At 39.5% G+C, this 13,809-nt stretch overlaps 1 protein-coding gene across 3 annotated transcripts in view; it reads left to right on the top strand.

Annotated features, from left to right (window-relative positions):
* Positions 1–10,047: 10,047 nt before the first annotated feature.
* Positions 10,048–13,809, top strand: part of MARCHF1 (membrane associated ring-CH-type finger 1) — a 231,093-nt gene continuing 227,331 nt past the window's right edge. For all 3 annotated transcript variants that reach the window (XM_039550600.1, XM_039550598.1, XM_039550599.1), the window contains exon 1: positions 10,048–10,130. The gene's annotated coding sequence lies outside the window, so the exon portion shown is untranslated. The remainder of the gene's footprint in view (positions 10,131–13,809) is intronic.

Raw genomic sequence — 13,809 nt, 5'->3', positions numbered from 1 at the left:
ATACTGTCATATTAAACATTACTTAATAATTAAATTAAAAATTAATTAATAATTAAATATTAAATAAAATAAAAAATAATTAATATCAATACTATCATATTAAACCAAAAAAACCACAAAACCAAAAACCAATAAAGAAAATACTAATGGAAAAGTTTGGATGCAGTGATGCATCTTTTAATTGATACACATGAATTCTAGTTCCTTTTGAATCAACTGGAGAAAAGAAAGGTTCTGGTTCCAAGAAGCACAAATTATGTATCTCCAGCTTTTGAGTTGACTGTGCTGTTTCTTTATAAAATGTATCTTTTTAATGACTTTTTGAATTATCATTAGTGTATTAAGAAAACCTGTAAAACTTGAGTCCAAATTTGGATCCCATTAAAAACCGTATCTTTCTGTCTGAGCCCTATTTCCTACAAAATGGAAGAGTTAGGGCTCTTTCCTGCAGTTCTGCAGGATGGGTAATAGCTCTGCTCTTACGTCACATTTTTTGTAACCTGCTGTGCACAATATCTGCCACATCATTAATCTCAACAACTTTTTGGGACCTGGATTCTGGAGCAGGTTCCCCTCTAAGGAGCCTTCCTGCGGTGAGTAAATAAGTTAAAAGATCTCAGTGTATTCCAACATGTTTTTGACTTGTGGAGGTAAGGAAAGGTCAAAGAAAATGTTTCCCCAAAAGCAGTAACACAGATCCTTTAGTATTTTCTCATGATTGGAATGAAGAGGAAAATGGACATTGTATACAGTGAGGATATTTTTTGTGTTCTCTGCATGAATTATTAACTAAAATGATATTTCTAAGAATACCAACAATATTGCCACAATCACAGTAGAAAGGTCTTATCAAAGAAGCTACAAAATTGGACACTGAAATATTTATTTGAGGATAGTTGCTCTAGCTTTCAAAGATTTGAATGTAAACCAATTCAAGTATCTGAAAAATTCAGCATCCTTCCAGTGGTTTTCAATAAATTCAGGTGTGGTAGACCAAGAAATTGGAGGACGTAGGTGCTGCCTGCATAATCTTTATTCCATTCTGTTTGAGCATTGTTTTCTGTGTCCAGAACTATGACAGTCTCCCAATATTTGATCTGCAGAGACAAAAAACACCTTTGAAAGAGTAAAATACAATAGCCATCCCCCAAAATGAGTCTGTTCACCCTTTTCTACCACAAACTTTTGCTTACCCCTCAAACCCTAAGGACTTTCACCACTGCTGGAATACCATGTGCCATTGAATAACCTTTGTCTCAGCTACTGAGGTTATCTGTTCCCATGTGGGCATGTCAAGAAAATGGTGTGAGAATTGATGTGTTCTACTTAAGAAGCTGGTTTTGGTTTGCTTGATTATTTTTAATGAGTTGTACACGTCGGTAAAGCTGGATACTACTAGGCAGAATTTTTCTGAGGGTTTTGATTTCCTCTTCGATTAAACTGTCATTGTGTATTGAAATAATATGCATTTGTAGTGGCTAATGGTGGGACTGTGAGAAAGAACACCCACACAGCTTCTTCTCTAAAACCCAGATTCCTGTTATGTGATATTTGCATTATCCAGAAGATGCAGGGTGTCTGCATATAATTAGACCTTAAACCAGGAAGAGAAAAAATTTTTCTTTGGTCAGCCATGTATCTAAATCTTAATAAGACACTAGATCTCTTGGGGACTTATTGAACAAAGGTTTCTCCTGGGCACAAACACCCTCCAAGCTTTAGCTTTGTTTTGAGGACTATGGGGAGAAGGAAGGCTGCAAAAGATCAGGCATCTGTGTTAACTATTTTAAATGACAGAAAACAGTTACTAACTTATTCCTGAAAACTCTAAGGTAATGATAATAGCAATTATGGAGTCATTAAAAGCATCAGAAGTGACAGTTACAGTAAAATTGTTTGGAAATCTAACCTGTTTTTAATTAGGTGATGCAGGTTAGTACATGCTTATCCCTATAAGCAAAGCATGATATATGAATGTTGCTTTGTGGGTATCTGAAGCCACAGATGCTGTATTTAGAATTTGTGAAATAGCTCATCTGTTGGTTCCTTCTGTGTAAAATAAAGATGCATTTCATCTGTCTTAATAACCAGCTCAACTCACTCGGGGCTTTTGTTTTGATTTATAGGGTGATATTACGGCATTTGTTCTTTAGCATGAGCATATGTAGTTTCCTAGGGTTACTTGTGTGAGTGATATTACAGCAATCAAACCAATGAATGTGTGGCAGGTTCACTCTTCAGATAAATTGTTATTATAGATTTTTTTTTTTAGGTTTTGTTGTGGTCTGAAAATTATTGTCTTCCACTGCCTAAACAGTGGATGAGTCTTGTCAAGTGTGGGAAGAAAACTGAGCTTTACACATCAATTCTCAATACAGGCGGACCTAAATGAAAATACACATCTGAGCATATTTAAATGAGTTATTGACAGACCTTTCCTTTCTTTTCTGTATCTTGCAAACTTCGTCAGGGAGCTCTTTTTCATGTAGTATTGTGTTGTCAGGCTTGGTTACGTTTTCACCGACAGGTAAAGATGAATGGCATACTTTTTCAATGAAGAATTGAACCTCAATTATCTTTAATCAATTCAGAAAAAACTGATCAATTGATTTTCCAAGACCCACATTCATAGAATATCCTGAATCAGAAGGGATCCAAAAGATCATTGAGTCCAGCTCCTGGCCCAGGACATGCAATATCTCAATAATTACACCTAAAATAGTCATAGTAACATGAAACGAAAAGTGATTCCTTCCATATCTTTCAATTCTGGAGCTGTGAGCAAGGCAGATCTATGAATTCTGGGTGAATAGGCTATTAGGCTTCAGTAAGTTATATAGGTTATTAGGCTTCAATTATTACCTTTCTTAAAATGAAATGAGAACAAGGCATAAAGGAATACTGAGTTATCTCATCAGCAAGACACATATACAAGAAAGACTGAAGGGGTTTCTGTTGCCAAAAAGACCCTTTTAATTGAGGAAAACAAATCTAATGAGAATCAAGCAATTTCAAGTATTGAATCATAGTGAAATGCAGTAAAAGAGGCAAACTGGCTCATGTAGATCTAATAGTACTCAAGTCAAGAGAAAGGAAAACATCACAAACTGTGAATGCAGTAGCAGCATTCAACAGTTTAAATTACAGCCCACTGCCAGAGTAGTTAAACTCTTTACTTTATGGGATATTTATACATCTTCAGCTCAAGTACAAATGTGAAAATTAGAAACCAACCAAGTGAACTACACCACAGGTGTGTAGCCCATCTGTACACAGGACAGTAAATCCAAATTAAATGAAGTTCAGTGGCCAGAGTTATACAGTGGAATTGGTCTTCCACATCTGAATGAAAGGGAAACTGGAGTATCCAAATAGAGACTTAATCCTGATAATGTAAGTGCCTGAGAGAACAAGGTAGATGTGACACTTGCAGATGGAATTTGGGCATGCAAGTGTTTAGCAGCTCCAGCATAATGACAGCCTATAAAGAGTTATGAAGGTCCTGTAGAGCATTGATTTATTGTTTCAACACAAGAGCCACTGTCGAATTCTTGAATAAGATGTGGTTTTAAAAAGCACTTTTTATAGTGACTGAAAATGCTTGCTCTGATTTAATATGAAGAATGAAACCAATAGAGCTGCTGTGGTAGTCTACAGCTTAGCCTTGGAGAATGTATAAGGTACCACATCTTTGATAGTTATGGCATGGGGCAGTACCTCCTTAGAGGAGACAAGCCCCTTCTCCACGCATGGCTGGCAACATGGTGGCCAAGGGCTGTCTGGAATGATGACCCAGACGTCTTGCTGGAATGCAGATATGACTGTAAGCCACTCTCTCTTACTCCATCAGTAGTGGACAGCCCAGGGCCTGCTGAGCTCTTCTTCACAGCAGTGTATTGCACAACAGGAACTCCCCTTGAGCAGGAATACCTCTCAAGGTACTCCTTGAGGCTGAGGGATTCCTTGCTACCACAGATTCTTGGTAAGTGATTAATAGCATGCTAAACTTTGAAATGTTAGCTAAGTGATATAAAGGATTGATTGTGCATATGTAATTCTTTAGGCATAAACTGCTGACCAAGTCTGGGACTAGCAGTGGCTCCATCTGCACCTAGACTCCTCCCTAAGAAGGAGTTTCGACCACAAGGGGGTCCTTTCTGAACCACATGACTCAACAGAAGGGTCTCAATTTTGTCTGAACCTGTCCTCTATGCAGTGAATAATCAAGCTTGCTGTTGAATCTTGTTAAACCACTGTCGCATTTACCACTGAACTTTGTTAACTCTCTGTTTTACATCAATGCATTCAGAAATCTTGATAATTGAACTCTGTACTTATAAAAAAAATAATACAACTGAATAGACAATACACTTCAACCCGTTGCACTAATTGGCCACTTTTCTGAATCATAGTTTAACTCTTCCCCTTAAGCTGCTAAATGCAATGTAGAGGACAAATAACCCCACGAGAAAAAATCAGTACAGTGTACTTGATATCTACCTTACCAAGAAATCAAGACATGAAAACACTTGCTAGTAGCTTTGGTAATACCTAACTTACTCTTTCCATTAGATCATAAGCATTGCTCAGGAGCAGAACATTCATCCTGGATTGTCATGATAACTAATTTTTTTTTTTTCAGTTCTGTAAAATCTGTTCATTTTTATTCACTGTTTGAATTAGGATTTCTTTGTGAGGAAAATACACATTAGGAACTGTGTCATGGAGTGAAAGTTCACAAGACAGAAAAGAGTACAAGTACCAAAGTGTGCTTACCTCATAGCATTGTTTTGCTCAGTTTCTTATTTTATTTTTTTTTTATTACTTGGTTTCGGTGGAAGGCAGGATTTTTATTCCTTTTTGTCGAAATGTTTGGTGTTTTTGTAGAATTGGTCATCTTGAGCAACCTACCAAAACACCATTATATTTGCAATCCAGGAGTAAATGCTCAGAGAAGAAAACACTTGGTGTGATACTTGTAATGTGAATTCTGGTACGAGAGCAGAGAACAAACTGGCAGCAGGAACAGCCTGAGGGATAGGGAGGTCTCATGCCTCCTTAAATGTGAGTGACAGATATTCAACACACCTGTTAGTGGGGAACCAGTGCAGCATCTTCTCATCGTGCGTAGAACATGAAGATCTGTAGGTCTGAGTTAAAATCATATGAGAGGCAACTTGAAGTGCAATGCTTGTAGGCATGGTATTGCAAGGATAAAAGGGGAGGTCAGCTAGCAGGAGACATGATATTTCACACTTGTGATTCTAAATTACCAAGACACTTTTCCTGTTAGAAAGTCCTTACATATGTGGATTTATGTATGCTGTGTTTTGGTAGTACATTAATATTCATACTGTATCTTTTTATTGAAATGCCTTTCAAATTGCTAATAAGGACACTTCAACAGGTAACACCTTCACCTATAGAACTACATAAGGTACAGATTTTGTATTAGCACAACAGAGATGACTCAGTCCTCTTCAGAGTGGACCTTGCATTGCTACACACGACAAGTATTTCCTTACAGCCAGATATCCTCTAGTCCTCAGTTTGAAGTGATTTGTTTTACAACAAACCAATGTTTTTTGCATTTTGCCCCTTAGGCTCTCAGTAGACATTTGTAGAATGAGGAAAAGCATATGTCTGGGCTATACAAAGTTAATAAAACCAGATGATATTAAGAGTTCACTGAATCAGTATTCCATGCACCAATGTAAGCACTGGTTTATGTTGTTTCAAGAAGAAGGAAAAGGAAGGAGCTAGTGTTAGGATGAAATGGAAAAAAATGCATAACTGGGCATAAAATTTAGAAACACATTTTATGAAAGAGATGATAAATTAATTATTTGTATTAAAAATGCTTTGTGTAGGGATGTCTCTGTTCCAAGAACCATTGTGAGGAAACCCATCAATCCTTCACAGGCATAGGGCTATGATGGTGGTCACATAGACAAGGACATCACTTGCATAATTGGCCAAAGTAAAACTGGCTCATTAATGAGTAGTAATCAAGGTCAAAGTGAGAAACCAGAGTTACACCTTAATATTATCATTCAGGTAATTTGACATTCCCTGTTAACATGGTTAGTTCAGGCAATGGGCAATATGCTTTTCTGTTGTTGAATGTATTGCAGGAAACAGGACATGAATTTGGTAGAGTTTTCTATTTGGTAGAGTTTTTACTCAGAGGAGTGAAAAGAACAATGAAAGCAGCCTCTTTCTTTCCCCTGTTGAACCTCTACGGCCATTCTTTGTGATGTGCAATAGCTCCACCTTTCTGCCTTCTCTCTTACCTCCTTCTTCTTCTGAATACATATAAACTCATGCTTTAAAGACTTACCAGGCTAGGGGGAGCAATCCAGTAAAGCTGGAATAAGTGGCTGGCTTCTAGATTGAGGGTTTTTGGTTTAACAAACACCTTTTTTTCTGATCTTGGGGATATGTATTTCTAGCACTGTTTCACTGTTAGCTTTTATCTGAAGTCCAGTGAGGCCTTCAACGTGAGCAAATTACACATATTTTATTTCATCCTGAAGAAAATCCTCAATGCAAAAGTAATTACAATGGAAACGAGACTTTATTTTTCTAAAAGCACAAATTCAAAAGTAATGAAAATGATGATGTCGTGAAGTTGCTGTAGATTCACTAAACGTCAGGAAGACCTTTTCTCTCTTTTTATCTGTTATCTCTGTGACTAACATGCTGGTCCAATCTAGATGTTAAACTTCCAATTCCTTTTTCTACATGAAGGTATTAAAAGTTGTGTTCCTCATTTTAGCTTAACTGCCAGGGTGTGGTCAGCTCTGAGCTCTATCTTAGTCCTTCCCATTTTGAAACATTCTCCTGGAAGGTAGGCTCGGTTACCAAGATAGCTATTTTCAACTTACTGAAAGAAGGAAAAATGGAAATCAAGAGAACTCTAAATCTCTGCCTGTGGAGTAACTGCTTCACTCTCATGCATTTTGTAGCTGGCTTGAGTTAGTGTTGCCATATTTCTGCTGGAGGCTTTCCCCTTCATTTTCTCACCTCCGGGCTGAGCTAAGCTCCTGTGACTCTTGTGAGGGCACCAGCAGCTGGTGACAGCTGGAGAAGGGGGTATACATATAAATTTATAAAACATCCAGATTTGTTGGCAGTCTGATAAGTAAACTCATCTTGCTCACCTCATCAGCTGTATATTAATGCTTATACTGGGAGGCTTGGGTATACCTGAAAAGAAAGTAGAGTTACTTTAGGTCAGCACATCTTACTGCGGTGTGAACTGGCAGTGTACCACATACTGTGCGTATGGCAACACCTTGCACCATGATGTTTGCTATTTTTGCACCTGAAGTTTGCTATTTTTTAATAGAAGAATAGTATGGTTGCTGTCTTTCATTTAATGGATCAAGCCTACAAAATCTGACTCAAATTTTTATTACGATCTTTGGGAAAGTTAATGTCATATTGTTATGTAAATTCGAATTTTATTGTAAAATTATAATTAGATACTCATTGTAACTTTTCCTACTTCAATTCCCTTTCTAATTGTATATTTTTCCTTAAATAATGTGCTTACCATGATTTATCCTTTCTTCTCTTTTGCTTGCCATGTCCTCCATGTTAAATGTGGTTTTATATATTTGTTTTTAAACCGAGAATTTGACAAAGAACTTTTATGACACGTAGCTGTAGATCTTTGTTGCTCACATAGAAAAAGTTTGTAAATACAATATTAATTTTTGACATTTGAAAGGATTAAACTAGAAAAGATTACTCTTCTATTTAAATTCTATGTTTCTGAACTCATAAAGCTGCTTTCAGGACCTTCTTCAGCACAAATTCTTCCTCAACTTTAATATCTCTTTAAAATTCTAAATATACTGGCTGCAAATAGACTGCATATTGATGTCCAAGGAAAAAATTCCAGGTATGGTAAGCAAAGAACTCAGAGATGTTTGGTCATAATAAACTACTCTGGTGTGTGGCTCTTGGTTGTGTTAGTCATATGGCATCACGGCAGTTGTAATTACAGAGTTGTTAATGTGCTTAAGGTGTGAAGGAATCTAAAAGTTATTTTTTGCTATAGAAAGCTACAGCTCCCTGTGAACAAGTGTTAACTGATACAGTAGCAGCAATTGTAACTCGCCTTTCCCACTGACAAACTGATGCTCTGCTCTCCTGAGGCATTCACTCTGAAGAAACTGCTTTGCAATGGCAAATTGAGCTCATCCTTTTATATTAACTTCTCTGAATTAATTGCCTACTATGCATATTCTCTTTAGTGCACATCTTTTTTCCGGTTAAACATTACTATTCAAATGTCAGCCTGCCCCTTGGTTTTTGTTGGTAGCAGCCTCATTATTCACTCAGTATCAATCATCCGTGTATGTTTAAGGTGTTTTTTGTCTTTTCAATTTTGTGTTCCATAGCACGGGACTCATGAGATCAGTAGCCTTTACTAGACCCTGGTGATTAGTCCACTTATGCAGAGCAATGAGCAAAGGTTTCATGCTACTGCCCCTGCCTGGGACTACAGGATCCCAGGTGGGTGGAAGACTTTTGTGGAAGGGGAGTCTTCATTCCTGCATGTGTGTTCTTACTGATCCAGTTTTATGAAAAAGCCTTCTGCAGATAGCAAGAAACAACACCCAAATACTTTCTTTGGAAGGGAGGAAGGGATGTATTTTGATGTGGTGAGCAATCATGAAAGTGTGTTAAAATGGTGAGGCAAAGCTGCAATAATTGAGGCTGCTGTAGCTCCATTTTCAATTTTATTTCCAGGGTAAAGAAATAGCTGTTAGAAGCCTGAATAGGTGAGATCTCAATAAGAAAAAAAAAAAAAAAAAAAAAAAAAGATGAATAAGGCAAGATAAAGATTGCAACAATGAGTGAATGTACCTGTGTATAGCTGAGAATTAAGGGAATTTTTAAACTAGTGCCAGAAGGTGAGAGAATTTTGAGCAGCTTTATTTCCTTTTAATTATTTATCAGAAAAGGAGAAGAAATACATAACAAGCAGATATAACTTTAGAAAACCTCTCACGTTTTCATCTTCAGGTCATACACCATGACCCAGAAAAAGAGAAAAAGTAGTTTAATCTGCTTGAGTGAGCTCCATAATGCAGAGGTATCTACTTAATGTTTTGATCATGATTAAGGTGATGCTTTGTTTAGACACCTGCCCTTATGGAAAGGCTTGGCGGTCTTCAATCTTTACAGTGGACCTCTCTGGAGAAGCCTGAGGCTTGTACTACCACTCCTTTCACACTGCGCTCAAACTGATGTTTTCTTTAATTTCTAGATATGTCAATTGCGCTCAACTAGTGAAAAAAAAAAAAAGTCCATATGTCCTCTTTCTGCTCTTTCTGTCTCTTAATAAATGGAGGCATTATTTAGATCAACCTGGAATGGTTTATTCTGGTGATGAAGCCTGTATCAAGATAGGTAAATGGCAGAGGTATTGTGGAAATTTGGTCTAAGCTGGATGTTTAATTTTGTTTTATTTTGGCAATCCCACTCTGGACCGCTGCCTCAGAACCTTAGTTTGTTAAGCTGTCTAAACCGTTCAAACTCAGACTCATTTTCGAAGGTGAAATAAGAATCATGGCACAACCTGGATTCTAAGCAATGGACATACATGTTGCCCTGTGCCCCCTCCGGTCCCCCGCCCCATTCTCCGTGCCGAACTAAAGGCTGAGGGATGCCATTTCTGCACAACCCTCCGAGAGGAAGGGGAGAACCCAGGAGACCACTCCGGTTTTTGATGCGGAGAGAAATAAATATGCAAATAAGCCCCCTGCCTCCCCTCGCCAGGGGATTCCACGCACGATTTCTGTACTTGCAACAGATTGATTTTTTAGGCTGTTTCACGGCAAAAGCGGAAAGCAGGGGAGAGGAGCGGAGCGGAGGGGGCGAATCCCCCGGCGCGGCCGCTCCGCACGCCGCGGCGCTTTCCCTGCGGGCGGAGCGGGGCCGGGGGCGCGGCGCTGCCCGCGCGGTGGGCGTGGCCGCGGGGGTGACGTCATGGGGCGTGGCGGGGGCGTGGCGCGGCGGCGGTGCCGCGGCGGGCGGGCGCGGGATGGGGCGGGGGGCGCGGCCGGACCCGCCGCCCCGGCACCCGGCTCCGTGAGGCACCCGGACCGCCGCTGGTGAGTGCGCGGGGGGCGGCGGCGGCTCGGCACCTGCGGGGCGGCTCGGCTCGGCACCTGCGGGGTCCCGGCGGGTACCGGTTCTGCCTTTTTTTTTTTTTTTGGTTCGGGAGGAGTACGGATGGGGTTTGGTTGTTCGGTTGCGTGGTTGGTTTGTTGGTATTGTTTGTGTTGTTTTGGGGTTTTTCGGGGGAGAAGCGCATCAGGGCAGCCGCGCGGGCTGGTGCTGCTGCCGCCGTCCCCTCGGCCGGTGCCGGGTGCGGGCACGGGGCGAAGGTTCCCGTCAGCCCCGTCGGGCTGGCGCTTGGACGGCAGCGGCCCCGGCTACCCTCGTCCCTCAGGGGCGACTTCACACCCTCCTTCGCTTAACATCACCGTAAATGCCGCTTTAATGGTCAGGGATTTCCGAGTAAGTGTGGGATGTCGCGACAAGAGGGAACCCAGGTTAGAAAACCCTGGCGTGGGAACGCAGGCGAACGTGGCCTTTGTTTGTAATCATGTTTCAAGTAATTTCTTTTTTAGTTGATGCTCTGTGTGTGGGAAGGTGGATAGAAGTACCAGCCATCACAAAACGAGACACTAAAAGCTGTGGAAATGTGAACGAAGTTGTTCAGGTTCCCACTGCTGTCAGCGTATCTTGCTGACTCTATCTGGACAAGGTTCCTCTTAATCTGGCAGTTCTCACTTTTCCTCTATCCCATACATTTTGTCCGGACTTCTTGAGAGCACAAGCGTCAAATGCCTTCTCTTACTTCTTCCCCGTCTTCTTCTTTCTTGTATTTGCAAGTTGTGGCCAGGAACGAATTGACAAGAAGGAAGCACAACCTTATACTTTAATGTGATGTAAATTGTCTTCATTGCCTAGCAGACAAGTAATGAACTGCCTTGTACTTCTCAGTTCGAAATGCTACAAAGTTCATTTATCTTAGTGTGTATGGAGATGTATAAATCTGATAGTTATTGTTGTGTGTTTTCTTAAATCCCTCTGACAGTGCATGGATTGAAGTAAATAGACAAACTGATGTACTACCTGAGAGAATGAGCTTATCTTGCAGAGCATTTCCTTTTTAATACTGAACAGCTAATATATACTCCACCACAGTACTTCATTAAAAAGTTGGGAGCTAATTAGCTGTTTCTTACAGCTAGAGTTCCCGATTTTAATTAGAGTTCCTGTCTTTAAGTTTAAACTGATTAAAGCAATGCCAAAGCCACTCTGGTTGTTTTCAATGTTTGCTTAAAAAAAAAATAGGAAAAAATGAGCAAGGTCTTTGTGCTTCATGTTGAAAAACAAACACTTCTGTTTGGGGTTCTGTCCCCAGTTCTGTTGGGTTTGGGGGTGAGAAGACGCATGCTGTGTTTATCTGTGTTTATCTTGACTGAGGAGGGAAACTAACGAACGGCAACGAAACTCCCATGTTTGTTGTTCAAGGGTTATTGGTTTCAATAGGAAAATCACTACTTGAGAAGGAAAACTAGAATGCGTTAACTAACAAAGATGTGGATAAAGTGGATAACCTGTAAGCACTCAGGTGGATTTCGCAATGTTCAAACAATGTACAAGAGTATGATTAGAGACACAGTGATGGTGATTCCTAGTAATGGTGAAAACTCTACTGCTGTCTAATATTATTGTCCAGGAGTCTCATCCAAACGTACATAAATCTGTCATGGTGGTTAAATATTGCCCTCCATTATGTCCTCTGTTAATCTCATGTGTATACTTCAGACTTCATTCTGCTGAAGAACAGTTACTTGCATTAGACTTAAAAAAAAAAGGAGTGGCGGGGCAATACATGGCTCTTTCATGGGTACCCTGCTATATTTTTAACAACATTTTAAACCCTATTAGGGGTTTGAGAGATTTGCAAATTGATAATTCCTGAGGGAGTTGTTATGCTGATAAGACTTACAGTGTCTTTATTCTGAATATTTCACAGCACTCTTGACACTCTTTATGGGAAGTCTTTAATGTTTGTCGCACACTGCTAAGCACTTGTGACAAAATTTAGCAATGGGTGCTTTAAAATACAAAAAATAAAGTTCTGTAAAATGCACAGCTAAATGAATGAAAGCTTTTAAGGTGCATGGATGGACAAACTAGCAGTGCTCAAAACTCTCCTGTAGACTGACAGCTGACCTTGACCTTAGCTCTGTGAACTTGTTTGCTTTCGTGTTTGTTTGACCCAGTCAGCACTGTGATAATACTCATGTTAAGACAGAAAGTTCTCTTGTCTTTTCTGACATTTAAAGGATATTGCTGTTATTATGATTTCATAAGGACTGAATTCTGTGCAAAAAAACTTCTTTGCAAAACCTGTGGTGTTAGTTGGCCATGACTAGATATTTGCATTCAAGGTGCTTGAATGCCCTGGTGTCAGGTATGCTGCCAATGAAATACAATCAAATCTCTAAGTAATTGTGACTAATTCTTCCATACTATGATTTCCCAAGTGTTTATTAACTACAGAGCACATGAACTAATATGATGTCAGCATGGATGATGAGGTAAACTATCATCTGTGTTTTTATATTTGATGTGGCATGTTGATATGTGGCTGCTGCAATTTTTAATATTCTCAGAATAACTGTCTGACTTAGACAACTGGCTTTTCTTTTGTGGGGGAAGCAAGTTCACATGCTAGGAATACCTATGTGCAAAAATTAAAGCACTTAGTAGATATTTAGGAGACTTCATTGGTTAGACAGTCCTCACATATGATCTAAGAGAAAAATGCCCTGAATATGTATTGCTACCTGGAAGCATGGAATGATTTGGATTGGAAGGGATCTTATGGATCATCTAGTTTCAAACCCCCTGCCATAGGGACATCGTGGGAATTGGAAGTTTCTCTTTAGTCTGTGGAGTCTTACTGGAACAGTCCAGCTAGGAGTCGATACATCTGCTGGTAGTCTGTCCCAAGCTATATGCATCTCCTTGTAATTTTGGTCCTCTTCTCCTTTTTCAGTTCTCTCTGGTTTCTGCTGCCACAGCCGTGCTGCTGCCAGATGCTGGTTTGCTGTTTTTGCTGCCTGTTTGCATTGCTGCCTTACCCCTTCCAGTTTTTAAATTTCTTTTTTTTTTTTTTTTTGTATTTATGTAATACATTTCTTAATCCAATAGATGTGCTAATTGTGTCCCTGCCCATGGCATGGGGTTGGAACTAGATGATCCATGTCCCTTCCAACCTAATTCATTCTATGTAGCATACAAGACAATGCAATTATATGTCTTGACCTGAAAAAAATTAGGATCTTTAAAGAGAAACATCTTGTTATGTGAAATTAAATCCAGAATAGTCTCATCATCTTAATAGCAGTGCAAATTCAAATAATGACTTAATAGAGGAACTTAAACCTTTAATGTGATGAGAATAACCTTGTTAATTATCAGGGTTAATGAGGTGCATTCCTTTAAAGTGAACCAAGTGATCATAAGCCAGAAAAAGGATCTCTCTTCTGCTGGGTAGTATTTTTCCAATTCATTGGTAATTGAAAAGGGGATTTTGTTCCAGGCAGGGGTGTGATAATACAGCAATTTATATCAGATACTTCAGGAAAGAGGGATAAACACCTGTTTAAAAAGTAGACTTAATGATACAGTTAAAGCAATAAGGAATGGTAAGCCACCTTTACCTTGTTTTCTGTGCTATTTTGATGGTTCAATGCCTTTTTTTTT

This window comes from Corvus cornix, chromosome 4 (assembly GCF_000738735.6).
Source record: "Corvus cornix cornix isolate S_Up_H32 chromosome 4, ASM73873v5, whole genome shotgun sequence".
Taxonomy (NCBI): Eukaryota; Metazoa; Chordata; class Aves; order Passeriformes; family Corvidae; genus Corvus; species Corvus cornix.
The sequence above is the reverse complement of the archived record's forward strand: the minus strand, read 5'-3'. Positions and strand labels throughout refer to the sequence as shown.